The sequence below is a fragment of the Somniosus microcephalus genome, unplaced genomic scaffold (assembly GCF_052327205.1).
Source record: "Somniosus microcephalus isolate GS21.2 unplaced genomic scaffold, FLI_Smic_1.0 unresolved_chr1, whole genome shotgun sequence".
Taxonomy (NCBI): Eukaryota; Metazoa; Chordata; class Chondrichthyes; order Squaliformes; family Somniosidae; genus Somniosus; species Somniosus microcephalus.
This window is the reverse complement of record NW_028225179.1, coordinates 2866482-2882061: the sequence shown is the minus strand read 5'-3', so window position 1 is coordinate 2882061 and position 15580 is coordinate 2866482. Positions and strand designations below refer to the sequence as shown.

The 15580-nt window shown below is 49.1% G+C and overlaps 1 long non-coding RNA gene across 2 annotated transcripts in view; it reads right to left on the bottom strand.

Moving 5' to 3' along the window:
• Positions 1 to 4493, bottom strand: part of LOC147093185 (uncharacterized) — a 51524-nt gene extending 47031 nt beyond the window's left edge. Inside the window, exon 1 of one of the 2 annotated variants that reach the window (XR_015074680.1) lies at positions 4471 to 4493. This is a non-coding gene — a long non-coding RNA (uncharacterized LOC147093185). Of the gene's footprint in view, positions 1 to 4166; positions 4269 to 4470 lie in introns of those variants that run through there. The other variant, XR_015074681.1, reaches the window with a different exon arrangement.
• Positions 4494 to 15580: the final 11087 nt, after the last annotated feature.

Sequence of the window (15580 nt, the reverse complement as noted above, 5' to 3'; positions counted from 1 at the left end):
AGGGACAGAGAGAGAGAGGGACAGAGAGAGAGGGACAGAGCGAGAGAGAGACAGAGAGAGAGAGGGACAGAGAGAGAGAGGGACAGAGAGAGAGGGACAGAGAGAGAGGGACAGAGAGAGAGAGGGACAGAGATATATATATATATATAGAGAGAGAGGGAGAGAGAGATAGAGAGACAGAGAGAGAGGGACAGAGAGAGAGAGACAGAGAGAGAGAGGGACAGAGAGTGAAATGGACAGAGAGAGAGAGAGGGACAGAGAGAGTGGAACAGAGCGAGAGAGGGACAGAGAGAGAGAGGGACAGAGAGAGAGAGAGAGACACTAAAACACGCAAGGGCAGAACCTCCGGGGGAATATTGGTGTGGTATAAGGGAGAACTGGACAAACACATCTCACCGGTAAAACAGGGAAAATCACACGTATGGCTAAAACTAGATAAAAATATAAGAATAGCAAAAAAAGATGTTTACTTATGTGCGATCTACATACCTCCAATAGAATCGCCATATTTCGAAGAGGAGTTATTTGATACTCTCCACATGGAAATCAGCCATTTCCAGGCCCAAGGAAAGGTGATAATATGTGGGGACCTAAATGCAAGGACCGGTTGTGAACCTGACTTCATAGACCCACAGGGAAACAACCATGTGTTTGGCAAGACCCCTTTAGATGTCACACCAGCCATCGCAAATCGGAACAACCTTGATCGTGAAATAAATAAAAGCGGTAGGGAGGTAGTGCAACTCTGCCGAGCCTTAGGCCTGTACATAGTTAACGGTAGGTTCAGAGGGGACTCCCTAGGGAGACTCACATACTCCTCAAATCTTGGGTCTAGTGTGGTGGACTATACAATCACTGACCTGGACCCCTGCGATATCAACTCATTCACTGTCAGGCAGCAATCCCCCCTCTCAGACCATAACCAAATAAATATGTACCTTAAACTTTCTGCCCAAACTACAGACACGAAAAAGGAACCCAGTAAGCTCCATAAAATAAACCAGACATACAGATGGGCCCCAGACAGTGGAGAAAAATTCATCACAGCACTAAAGTCACCTGATATCACAAGTAAAATATCAAAATTTAAAGAAAACCCATACGAGATCACCAGAGATGGTGTAAACATGGCCATAGAGGATATAAATATGATCTTCCATGAGGCAGCTGTAAAAGCCGACTTTGTGAAACAGAAGAGGAAGCGTCACAAAAGACAAAATAAAAATAAGAAATGGTTTGACCACGAATGCAAAAATGCCAGAAAAGACCTGAGAAAAATATCAAACCAAAAGCATCGCCAACCAAACAATCCGGACCTACGTACTAGATACAATGAAACCCTCAAAAGATATAAACACACCATTAGGAACAAAACACAAAACTATACCCACAAAATACTCGAAGAAATTGAAAACTCCACCAATCCAAAACAATTCTGGGAAATGTGGAATAACCTGAGTACAACACAATTGCAAGCATTACCAATCCAAGATGGCGACATCTGGAGAACACATTTTGAAAACCTCTACAAAGACATCCCAATAAACGAAACAAACCCAAGTCAACATCAGGTCACAGAAAAACTCCACACATTAGAAGCAACAATTAAAGACAACCAAAACCCTCTAGACTCCCCAATCACATGGAAAGAACTGGCCACAAAAACAAAATCTCTCCACCTAAAGAAAGCCTGTGGCCCAGACAACATCAAAAATGAAATGCTCAAGTTCAGCAATATGGAGATGCAGGTTGCGGTACTCAAATTATTCAACATCATATTACGTTCAGGCTGTTTTCCCGATATCTGGTGCCAAGGACTAATCTCCCCCATATATAAAAGTGGAAACAAATCAGACCCAAATAACTACCGCGGCATCTGTGTCAACAGTTGTCTAGGGAAGTTATTCTGCAGTATTCTAAATAGTAGATTACTTGATTTTCTTAACAAACATAATATCCTCAGAAAAAACCAAATAGGCTTTCTTCCAAAACACCGCACCGCCGACCATATCTATACCCTTCACACCCTCATTGGAAAACATATACACCAAACAAAAAATGGGAAAATATTCGCCTGTTTCATCGACTTCATGAAAGCCTTTGACTCTATATGGCACGAAGGGCTCTATTATAAACTTCTTCAGTGTGGAATAGGGGGCAAAGTCTATGACCTTATTAAATCAATGTATCTGAAAAACAAATGCGGGGTCAAAATTGGAGACAAACGCACCGATTTCTTCACCCAGAGAAGAGGCGTCCGGCAGGGCTGCAATTTGAGCCCGACCCTGTTTAACATATACATAAATGAATTAGCAGACATGCTGGAGCAAAGCGAGTCACCAGGTCTCCGTCTCCTGGATGGAGAAGTGAAATCCCTGTTCTATGCGGACGACCTGGTTCTGCTGTCTCCCACAGAACAGGGATTACAGCAACAACTAGACCTACTCGACAAATACTGCCAAAATTGGGCTCTAACAGTAAATCTAAAGAAAACCAACATCATGATTTTTCAAAAAAGGCCCAGATGTCAGGAAAACAAATACCAGTTTACCCTCAGTGATACCACTATAGGACACACTATGAGCTACACCTACCTTGGTCTAACTATTACAGCATCAGGGAGCTTCAGCATAGCAGTGAATGCACTAAAAGAAAAAGCCCGAAGAGCCCTATATGCAATAAAAAGAAAATTCTACAACATCCAAATCCCAATCAAAATCTGGCTCAAAATATTTGACAGCATAATCCTGCCCATTGCACTGCACGGTAGTGAAGTATGGGGCCCGCTAAATCACCAAAGCTACACTAAATGGGAAAAACACACAATAGAAGCCTTACATGCAGAATTCTGCCGAAGCATCCTTCGCACCCAAAGAAAAACGCCAACAAATGCATGCAGAGCCGAACTAGGCAGATACCCACTGATAATAAACATCCAAAAACGAGCACTAAACTTCCTAAATCACCTCAAATCTAGCTCCCCAGACACCCTTCATTTCAAAGCCTTTCAGACCCAAGAGCTAAACCCAGAAAAGAGTCCCCTGAGTCAGCTGCTACTGAAACTAAGTACTCAGCCGGACCCTGACCAGCCCCAGACCAACACAGCCGTCCAAACACCAATCCGAGTGAACCAAATCATTAAAAAATGCAAAGAAACCTACCTGGAACATTGGAACAAAGTAACCGAAAGCCAAAGCAGATTAGAATGTTACCGGGCCCTAAAAAGAGAATATAAACTGGCAGAATACCTCACGACCATCAGAGACACAAAACAGAGACAGACCCTCACCAGGTACAGACTAAGCGACCACCAACTGGAAATTGAAAAAGGCAGATACAAGAAATCCTGGAAGCCTAGAGAGAATAGAATATGCGATCAATGTCTGGCCCGCGAGGTTGAAACAGAGATGCATTTCCTCCTAAAATGCGAAAAATTCAACACATCAAGAAACATATTATTCAACAAGCTAAGCCAAACAACCCCAGATTTCAAGGAATTGGATGACCTGTCAAAATTGAGATTAGTCCTAGGAGAAGGAGACAGACCATACCTTGGGGCCAAATATGTAACAACATGTCACAACCTGAGGACTGTTTAAAATTAAGACTGTTTAAAATTATTATTGAACGTACCAAATGAAGTACAAAGACTGTTTAAAATTAATATTGTTTAAAAGTAATATTGTATGTACCCAACAAATGTCAAATCGATTGACACCTACAGAATGTTGGAAAACTGTACCTTTTTGCTATGTAAGCTTTGGCAATATGGTTCTCTGTAAACTTTCATGCCAATAAAGCATTTGAATTGGAATTGGATTGAGAGAGAGCGAGATTGAGAGAGCGAGATTGAGAGAGCGAGATTGAGAGAACGCGAGATTGAGAGAGCGCGAGATTGAGAGAGCGCGAGATTGAGAGAGCGCGAGATTGAGAGAGCGCGAGATTGAGAGAGCGCGAGATTGAGAGAGCGCGCGAGATTGACGGTCACACCTGGTCTGCGCCTCCTCCCGATCTCCACCCGTCCACCTGGAGCCACAGCTCAGAAATCTTCCTCCCAACACCTGGGAACACAACCCGAAGCAAGCAGGCAGCGTGGAGTGAAAAGTGAGTGAGTGAGTGAGTAAGTGAGTGAGAGAGAGAGAGAGAGATTAAAGATTGAATCTCACCATCCCACATGGCACCAATGGAACAGCCGGCCTGATCTCTCTTCCATCCATCCATCCTTTCACCGGGACCGAGCCTGCAGCAGTGAGAGAGGGGCTGGGAGAGAGAGAGATTGAGACAGGACTCGCTCACACCAGAGAATCTCACACACACTAACACAGAATGGCCAAAGGGACCCGGTTCACACAGACACACAGACCAACATTCATTACCTGGACACTCAGAAATGGTTTCAACACTAAAGAGACACAAAATACTACATTACCTGAACACTTACTGTAAATTACAGTCAAAACAGCCACTCACCAAATATGAAAGCACCATCCCGCAGTCAGAAAGACTGAAACGCACATGGGTCAACCTTTTTAATAGTCCAGACCTGTCACTCAAACTTACCTCCTCCCACTCCACAGCCCCCCAACCTATCAGGTTGCTGCTTCCTCCACCTGAAGCCCGCCCCCCAGGTGTGGGTCAGTCCAAGTTGAGTCTGCCTATCTCCGGGGGGTGGGGTAGTCCTGGCCATGTGCTGGCCTCCCAAATGGTTCCTTCCTGTCTCTGGCCAACACTGCCCTTCCCCCAGACCCCTAACTGCAGGCAGACAGACACAGCCGAGGACTGATGGACCTTGGAGAGGCCTCCCTCCACTCACCTGCAACAGGGACATCACCCTCCCTGTCTGAGGCTGCTGCTTCCTCCCACACCCCCTTTGCTCAAGAAATCTTGTTTAATGGTTCTTATTCCCAGCTCCAATTCTGTGCTTGCCTACCTCATTCTGTGTGTGGCTGGCTCCCCTGCTTAACCCTGAGTTCCCTCAGCTTTCCCCTGTGCAGTGTGTGTTGTGCATCCGTTTATCTGTGTCAGCACCTGGACATATGCCGTGAAATGTGGGTCACCAGAACCAAAGATATGCTCAACTTCCAATACATATTTTTGTAACTCTCTCGCTTGTCCTCTGTTGGTTTATCAATGTCACTGCACTACAGGTAAATCTCTCGCTCGCCCTCTGTTGTTTTATCAATGTCACTGCACTACAGGTAAATCTCTCGCTCGCCCTCTGTAGGTTTATCCAATTCCAATTCCAATTTCCAATTTAAATGCTTTATTGGCATGAAAGTTTACAGAGAACCATATTGCCAAAGCTTACATAGCAAAAAGGTACAGTTTTCCAACATTCTGTAGGTGTCAATCGGTTTGACATTTGTTGGGTACATACAATATTACTTTTAAACAATATTAATTTTAAACAGTCTTTGTACTTCATTTGGTACGTTCAATATTAATTTTAAACAGTCTTAATTTTAAACAGTCCTCAGGTTGTGACATGTTGTTACATATTTGGCCCCAAGGTATGGTCTGTCTCCTTCTCCTAGGACTAATCTCAATTTTGACAGATCATCCAATTCCTTGAAATCTGGGGTTGTTTGGCTTAGCTTGTTGAATAATATGTTTCTTGATGTGTTGAATTTTTCGCATTTTAGGAGGAAATGCATTTCTGTTTCAACCTCGCCAGCCAGGTAACTAGTCACTGTACTACAGGTAAACCTCTCGCTCGCCCTCTGTGGGTTTATCAATGTCACTGCACTACAGGTAAATCACTCGCTCGCCCTCTGTTGGTTTATCAATGTCACTGCACTACAGGTAAATCTCTCGCTCGCCCTCTGTAGGTTTATCAATGTCACTGCACTAGCAGGTAAATCTCTCGCTCGCCCTCTGTAGGTTTATCAATGTCACTGCACTACAGGTAAATCTCTCTCTCGCCCTCTGCAGGTTGGACCTCTGAACCCCTTGGAGGAAATGCCGGTTTCCCGCGCATGCGCTGTGCATGCTGAAATCTGGCACTTCCAACAGGCCCACGTGTGAGTACCCTGTCCGTACTCACGCGTTGGGACCGGAATTACTGGGCCCTTTACTTTGGAGGAGGTGAGTGGAGTCAAAGGAGAAGTTGTTAAATGTGAGAACAAGTTCAGCCAGGCGGAGGAGGGTGGTGGTGGATGGGGACTGGTTGGGCCTCTGTTCAAGGAAGAAGCGGAGCGCCCTCAGGCCATCCTGGTGGGGGATGGAGGTGTAGAGGGATTGTACGTCCATGGTGAAAATGAGATGGTTGGGGCCAGGAAACTGGAAACTGTTAAAGTATTAAACTGTTAAAGAACTTATCTCGTCCTATCTCGACTCTTGCCCCATGGAACTTATCTCTTCCTATCTCGACTCTTGCCCCATGGAACTTATCTCTTCCTATCTCGACTCTTGCCCCATGGAACTTATCTCTTCCTATCTCGACTCTTGCCCCATGGAACTTATCTCTTCCTATCTCGACTCTTGCCCCATGGAACTTATCTCTTCCTATCTCGACTCTTGCCCCATGGAACTTATCTCTTCCTATCTCGACTCTTGCCCCATGGAACGTATCTCTTCCTATCTCGATTCTTGCCCCATGGAACTTATCTCTTCCTATCTCGATCCTTGCCCCTCGGAGCTTATCTCTTCCTATCTCGACTCTTGCCCCTCGGAAATTATCTCTTCCTATCTCGACCACATCGTTTCAGCCTGTTCTTGCCCCACGGAACTTAACTCTTCCTATCTCGACTCTATTTTATCTCCCCTTGTCCAATCACTTCCCACCTACATCCGCGACTCTTCCGACGCCCTCCGTCACATTAGTGAACCAGATGGGTTTTTACGACAATTCGACAGTTTCATGGTTACCATTACTGATACTAGCTTTTTATTCCAAATGTATTTCCATTTCTGCCAGTTCTGAGTGAGCTGCCCTCTCTCACCCGGTGTGGTACTCAGCCCCACACAGAGAGCAGGAAGATCCCAGGCTCCATGACCGGCCTGTGCTAAGTGAGCTGCCCTCTCTCATCCTTTGTGTTACTGAGCCCCACACACAGAGAAGAAAGATCCGGTGCTCTATGGCCGGCCTGTGCCCAGTGAGCTGCCCTCACCCAGTGTGGTACTGAGCCCAACACACAGAGCAGGAAGATCTCATGCTCCATGCCCAGCCTGTGCCCAGTACCCACTGAATGGGGCCGGGCTTTCAGGCTGACGCCAGGGGGTTTGAAGAGTTGCCGCAACACCGCCACTGGCGGAAGCGGGGTACTGCAGCGTGACTTGTTTACATAGGAAGCTCCCATTGGAAACCCTGAGCCGGGGATTTACACCCGGGCCATGCAGGGATTCCCGGCCCCAAACCCCTTCTTCCCCTCTGGAGTTCCCCTGCTGGATTAGGAGCCAGGGCCGTGGGCTGGGACATTGCCTGCTGCTGGCACTCAACACTGATCCATCGGCGCCGGAACGCAGACAATCCCCGCCCACTGAGGAGGTCTGGCGACCAATCGGAGCGGCCGGTATGTGACTGGCAGCGCTCTCAACCAATCAGAGCGCAGCGCGTAAGATGATGGACCAATCACAGTGCGGCTTAGCACAGTGCAACCGCTCGCAGACATTGTGACGGACAGCTCATTGAACCAATCACTGGGCACTGCGGCCGCACTATGACCAATTGGAGCACAGTCATGTGGTTTATCTCCACTATTGGGGAGACCAAACGCAGATTGGGTGACTGCTTTGCGGAACACCTCCGTTCAGTCCATAAGGGGGACCCCGAGCTTCTGCTCACCTGTCACTTTAATTCACCGCTCCACTCCCACTCGGACCTCACCATCCACGGCCTCTTGCATTGTTCCACAGAAGCTCAGCGTAAGCTCGAGGAACAGCACCTCATCTTTCGATTAGGCACTTTACAGCCTTCCGGACTCAAGATCGAGTTCAACAATTTCAGATCATAACCTCAGCCATTATCATATGTATATTTTGTATCCACGTTTTTTGTTTGTGTCCTTTCTTCTCTCCCACGTGGCAGCTGTCTTTCATTCCGCCAGCACAATTTACACTTCATCTAGAGCCATCCTTCGTCTCTTTACCTGTCCCATTACCATCTCCTGCCTTGAACATCTCTTGATCTGTCTGAACCTCTCCCACCTTCTGTCCTATCACAGGCCTTCCCTTTTGTTCTTTCATCCTCTCCCCCATTTCCCAGCCTCTACACTTGCTTAAAAATCTGTTCCATTTCCTGCTTTTTTCCAGTTCTGATGAAAGGTCATCGACCTGAAGCGTTAACTGTTTCTCCCTCTCTCTCTTCACAGATGCTGCCTGACCTGCTGAGTATCTCCAGCATTGTCTGTTTTTATTTGTGAATGGTCTTGTTCAGCCTCAGACAGTGTCCAGGGAGAGGGATGGAGTTGGTGGACAGGGAACAGAGTTTGTGGTTGGGACCGAAGACAATGGCTTCGGCCTTGCCAATATACAGTTGGAGGAAATGTCTGCTGATCCAGTACTGGATGTCGGACAAGCAGTGTGACAATTTAGAGACAGTGGAGGGGTCGAGGGATGTGTTGTGAGGTAGAGCTGGGTGTCGTCAGCGTACATGTGGAAATTGCCGCTGTGTTTTCATATGATGTCGCTGAGGATGAGAAATAGGAGAGGCCCAAGGATAGACCCTTGGGGGACACGGAGGTAATAGTGTGTGGGCAGGAAGAGAAGCCATTACAGGCGATTCTCTGCTTATTGTTAGAGAGATAAGAATGGAACCAGGTGATTGAAGCCCCACCCATCTGGTTGACAGAGGAGAGGCGTTGGAGGAGGATGGAGTGGTCAGTCATGTCAACGACTGTAGACAGGTCGAGAAGGATGAGGAGGGACAGTTTGACACGGTCACAGTCAATATGGGCCATTTCTGGGCTGTGGCAGGGCGGAGACCTGATTGGAGTGTTTCAAATTTGGAGTTGCAGGAAAGATATGCATGGATTTGGGAGGTGACAACACGGTCAAGGAACTTGGAGAGGAAATGGAGGTTGGGGATGGGGCGGTAGTTGACTAGAACAGAGGGGTCCAGGGTGGATTTTTTAAGAAGGGGTGATGACGACAGATTTGAATGTGACGGAGACCAGGTAAGGCCTCACAGTGCCAGCGGGAAACTCGAGCGGCAGGGCGGGGCTATAAAACGCCCCAGAGACCAGGTAAGGCCTCACAGCATCGGCGGGAAACTCGAGTGGCAGAGCGGGGCTATAAAATGCCCCAGAGGCCAGGTAAGGCCTCACAGCATTGGTGGGAAACTCGAGCGGCAGAGCGGGGCTATGAAAGGCCCCAGAGACCAGGTAAGGCCACACAGCATTGGCGAGAAACTCGAGCGGCAGAGCGGGGCTATAAAAGGCCCCAGAGCCCAGGTAAGGCCTCACAGCATCGGCGGGAATCTCGAGCGGCAGAGCGGGGCTATAAAAGGCCCCAGAGACCAGGTAAGGCCTCGGAGCGTCGGCGGGAATCTCGAGCGGTAGAGCAGGGCTATAAAAGGCCCCAGAGACCAGGTAAGGCCTCACAGCATCGGCGGGAATCTCGAGCGGCAGAGCGGGGCTATAAAAGGCCCCAGAGACCAGGTAAGGCCTCAGAGCGTCGGCGGGAATCTCGAGCGGTAGAGCAGGGCTATAAAAGGCCCCAGAGACCAGGTAAGGCCTCAGAGTGTTGGCGGGAATCTCGAGCAGCAGCGGAGCTATAAAAGGCCCCAGAGACCAGGTAAGGCCTCAGTGTCGGCGGGAATCTCGAGCGGCAGAGCGGGGCTATAAAAGGCCACAGAGACCAGGTAAGGCTTCAGAGCGTCAGCGGGCATTTCGAGCGGCAGCAGCGGGGCTATAAAAGGCCCCAGAGACCAGGTAAGGCCTCACAGCATCGGCGGGAATCTCGAGCGGCAGAGCGGGGCTATAAAAGGCCGCAGAGACCAGGTAAGGCCTCACAGCGTCGGCGGGAATCTCGAGCGGCAGAGCGGGGCTATAAAAGGCCCCAGAGACCAGGTAAGTCCTCAGCGTCGGCGGGAATCTCGAGCGGTAGAGCAGGGCTATAAAAGGCCCCAGAAACCAGGTAAGGCCTCACAGCATCGGCGGGAAACTGGAGCGGCAGAGCGGGGCTATAAAAGGCCACAGAGACCAGGTAAGGCCTCAAAGCGTCGGCGGGAATCTCGAGCGGCAGAGCGGGGCTATAAAAGGCCGCAGAGACCAGGTAAGGCCTCACAGCGTCGGCAGGAATCTCGAGCGGCAGAGCGGGGCTATAAAAGGCCCCAGAGACCAGGTAAGGCCTCAGAGCGTCGGCGGGAATCTCGAGCGGTAGAGCAGGGCTATAAAAGGCCCCAGAGACCAGGTAAGGCCTCAGAGTGTCGGCGGGAATCTCGAGCAGCAGTGGAGCTATAAAAGGCCCAAGAGACCAGGTAAGGCCTCAGTGTCGGCGGGAATCTCGAGCGGCAGAGCGGGGCTATAAAAGGCCACAGAGACCAGGTAAGGCCTCAGAGCGTCAGCGGGCATTTCGAGCGGCAGAGCGGGGCTATAAAAGGCCCCAGAGACCAGTCTCCAGTCTCGGAACTTGGAGGGAAGGAGAGAGGTAAAAAGTAATCCAAGTGTGACGTCACCAGAAAGCGGGTAAGTGATTGGTTGGTAAGTATTTCTCCATTTTTAAGCTTAAATCTCTTTGATTTATAGTTTCTAAGGTGTGATATTCACCATCTAGAATCGGGGCAGAGGGTATTTAAGAATAATATTAATAAATGTAATTAATTACATAGAATGGGAGATCAGGTGATGTGTTGCTGCTGCAATATGTGGGAGCTGGTGAACACCATTGATGCACACGGTGATCACATTTGCAGTAAGTGTTGGCTGGTCGAGGAATTCCGGCTCCGTGTTGAAGAGCTGGAGTCCGAGCTTCAAACACTGAGACACATCAGGGAGGGGGAGAGTTACCTGGACTCTGTGTATCACGAGGTATTCACACCAATTAGATTAATTAATTCAGATGTAGTCCGTGGCCAGGGTCAGGATGGTGTGACTAGAAGTGAGGCAGGTACGGGGATCCAGGAGGTAGTGTTGGAGGAGCCGCAGCCCTTGCACTTGTCCAACAGGTTTGAGGCTCTTACTCCCTGTGGGGACAGGAGCAGGGACTGCAGGGAGGATGAGCAACCTGGCCACAGCACCGTGAAGCGGGGGGCCATTCAAGTGGGGGGAGTTAAAAGAATTGTTGTAGTGGTAGGGCATAGTATCGTTTGGGGGATAGATAGAGTTCTTTGCAGCCGAGAGCGAGAGCCCCGAAGGCTGTGTTGCCTGCCCGGTGCCAGGGTTAAGGACATCTCCTCTGACTGGAGAGAAACTTGGAGTGGGAGGGGGAGGATCCAGTTGTCGTGGTCCACGTTGGTACCAACGACATAGATAGGACAAGGAAGGAGGTTCTGCTGAGGGAGTTTGAGCAGCTAGGGGCCAAATTAAAAAGCAGTACCACAAGGGTAATAATCTCTGGATTATTACCTGAGCCACGAGCGAATTTGGCTAGGACAAATAAAATTAGAGAGTTAAATGCGTGGCTCAAAGACTGGTGTGGGAGAAATGGGTTTTGCTTCCTTGGACACTGGCACCAGTACTGGGGCAGGAGGGAGCTGTTCCGTTGGGATGGGCTTCACTTGGCCAGTGCTGGGACTAGAGTCCTGGCGGATCATATAACTAGGGCTGTAGAGAGGGCTTTAAACTAACTAGTGGGTGGGAGGTTCCTAGAGAGCAATTAATAAAAATGACAACAGAGAAGGTCATAGACTTAGGTAGCAGTGGGGAAATTAAAAACCAGAGCGTGTCAGGAAGGGGCAGAAGGTATGGAGTAAAAGGTAAAGTAATAAAAAGGGCAAAAGCAGGAACTAAGTGTCACAAAACATCTTTGAAAGTTCTCTATCTGAATGCACGTAGCATTCGTAACAAAATAGACGAGTTAATGGCACAAATAACTACATATGGGTATGATCTTGTGGCCATTACAGAAACGTGGCTGCAGGGTGACAATGCCTGGGAATTAAACATACCAGGTTATTTAACGATCAGGAAGGACAGGCAGGAAGGAAGGGGAGGTGGGGTGGCTATGTTAATAAAGGAAGGAATCACTGTAATACAGAGAAATGATATTGGGTCAAAAGATCAGGATAATGAAACAGTTTGGGTGGAGGTAAGGAATAATAAGGGGAAAAAAACAGTAGTGGGCGTAGTCAATAGGCCTCCGAACAGTGGCAACTCTATTGAACGTATTATGTCTGTGTATAATTGAGACACGGACAGCAGGAGTTGATTTAAACAAGTCTTTACTGAATGGAGTCAATCGGGAAACTGAAACTACAGAGGCTTGCTAGCGCCTTTTATACAGGGGTGGTCACTGCTGGTACTGCAGTCTGAGACCAGTTATTCCCTTAAAGGTACATACACAACAATTCCTCCCCTTTTAGATAAACAGTACATAACATTCATTTAACAACTAAATGATAACTAATTACAATCACAATTACGGTTGCTAGATACATTGGTTGAGGTTAAGCAATTATAAGTTCAGTCTTTGAGGAGGCTTCCTGATTCTGTCTGGATCAATGTCGTTGTTTGGTTCATCTGCTTCCAAGATCACTGATTCTGTGGTAGCTGCAATTGGTACGTCGGTTTCATCGCCAGGTGTATCAGATCGTGGTGTGGGGTTGACGTTTTCCAGTGACTCTAGAATCTGGTCAGCATAGCGTCTTACAATGCTCTCTCCAACGTCCACAGTATACATGAGAGGTCCTTGCCGTGTACAAATCGTTCCTGGCTGCCATTTCTCAGTGCGGTAGTCCCGGGCCAAAACTGGCTGCCCTATCTTAAAACTCCTGGTCGGACTTTCATTCATATTCTGAAACTGCCTGTTCTCCACATCTCTTCGGATGTTTGGCTTAAACAAATCCAAGCGGCATCGTCGTCTTCGATTGAAGAACGTCATGGCTGGAGTTTGGTTGGTAACCGCATGTGTCGCATTCCGGTAGGCAAACAAGAAGTTGTCCACCTTGTGTTGTAGGGTTATATCTTCATTACACATTGCCTTGATAGCCTTCTTGAATGTTTGAACAAACCTCTCGGCCAATCCATTAGTGGTTGGATGATATGGGGCAGATGTGTAATGCTTAACACCATTGTTCTTTAAGAAACTCCAGAACTTTTCAGACACAAACTGTGGTCCATTGTCAGAGCAAATCTGTTCAGGCAGCCCATTCCTGGCGAATATGGTTCGTAAAACTGTGATAGTTTTTTCTGTGGTGTTTGAGGACACTTCTATTACTTCTGGCCACTTTGAATGTGCATCCACCGTAATTAAAAACATCGAGTCCATGAAGGGACCAGCAAAATCAATGTGCACCCTTTGCCATGGAAATGAGGGCCACTCCCATGGATGTAGAGGAGCTTGTGGTGGGGCGTTTTGGACCTTCTGACATCCTGCAGAGCTCTTGGTCATCTCTTCGATTTCTCTATCGATTCCCGGCCACCACAATAACACTCTGGCTAAGTTCTTCATTTTTACCCCTCCCAGATGACCCTCATGAAGCTCATTCAGCACTCTATCCTGCAATTTGGGTGGAATTACTACTCTGGATCCACACATCAAGGTTCCTCTGCACACTGACAGCTGTTCTCTTCTCGGCGAGAATGCTGGCAGCAGTGCTTCGCCATGTGCTGGCCATCCCTTCACCATTAAATCATTGTGGTAAACCACTGTTTGTATTCCACTGTGTACATGCTTGGACATGCCTCGGCTGACTCCTCCCACAAGTCCTAGTATAAAGGTGACTGCTCCCCAGCCCTTTGTATTTCTGGACCGGTCGACCACTCGAGGCAGACCTTCATTCTTTTGTTAATAAAAGCCTTTAGTTACTCTCTTAATTCTCAGTCTTTTATGAGTAATTGATAGCGCATCAATTTTATTAACAACATTTTTATAATGGAGAAGATCCTCACACCAGCATGCCTGGACTTAGATCATCGGGAGGCGGACTCATCCACCAAGTTTACTCACTGGCTTAAGTGTTTCAAAAAATTCCTGACCGCCTCCGCAGCAATCAAATCGGACGAGGACAAACTGGATGTCCTGACCTCCAAAGTGAAGCACCGAGTGTACTCAGTCATCCAAGACGCGACCTCGTACACGGACGCTATCAAGCTCCTCAAGGACCAGTACACACGCCCAGTGAATGAAGTGTACGCCAGGCACCTTCTGGGGAGTCGTAAACAACAACCTGGGGAATCGACCGTGGAATACCTTCAGGCACTGTCTGTGCTTGGCCGGGCCTGTGGTTGTAAGGATGTGAAGGCCGCCGTGTACACAGAGGAACTTATCCGGGACGCTTTTGTAGCGGGCCACAGATCCAATTACACCCGACAGCGACTGTTGTAGCAGAGTGACCTCGACCTCAACAAGGCCTCTGAACTCGCACTATCATTGGATGCAGCCTACCGGGGCATGGATGCCTACTCCTCTGCACCGTGGACGCCGCGGGGAATGACAGCCTGGGACACGGTAGGACAGCCTCATAGCACCGTGCCACACCCCAGCAACGGCCCAACTACCGCAGCAGTGTCCCAAGGCCAGACAGCAGTGCCCCAAGGCCAGAAATGCTACTTTTGTGGCCAGGCAAAACACCCCAGAGCGCGCTGCCCGGCGAAAAACGCGATCTGCTCGGGCTGCGAGAAGAAGGGACACTACGCTAACGTCTGCAGGGCCAAAGCCACCCCGAACCCCAGCAGCACCGCGTGTGGGCCATGCGGGCCGCCATCTTGGGCCTCCCCGGCCATGTGCGAACCACCGGTACAGCAGCCATTTTGGACGCCTCCAGCCACATGGGGATCATGGACGCCGCCATCTTGGATGACAGCCGGAACACAGCAGGCCCCCAACACCGCCTCAACTGATACCCGCAGCGACACACCGACCCCTACGCTGGCATCCGTTACACTGGACCAAGCGAGACCGCATCAGCTGGCCAGTTCCACAATGGACATTAAGGTAAATGGCCACGATACAATCTGCCTTTTTGACTCTGGGAGCACGGAGCGCTTCATCCACCCCGACACGGTGCGGTGTTGCTCTCTCCCAGTCCTGCCTGCGCACCAGCAGATTTCTATGGCCTCCGAGTCCCAGTCGGCGCACATCGGCGGCTACTGCGTAGTGACACTCGTAGTAGACGGGACCATGTACGATCATTTTAAACTTCTGGTCCTGCCCGACCTCTGCGCTGCCGTCCTGCTGGGGTTAGATTTTCAGTGCCACCTTAAAAATGTTACGATGGCGTACGGTGGACCCCTACCCCCACTCACAGTCCGCAGCCAGCAGCTCCCAAATTGCCCGCCGCGCACCAGGTGCAACCTCTCCACACTCAGAGTCACCCCCCCCCCCACTGTTTGCTAACCTCACCCCCGACTGTAAGCCCATGACCACAAAGAGCAGGCGATACAGTGCCGGGGACAGGGTTTTCATTAAAACCGAAGTGGAGCGGCTCCTGAAGGAAGGGATTATTGAGGGCAGCACCAGCCCCTGGCGAGCCCAGGTTGTG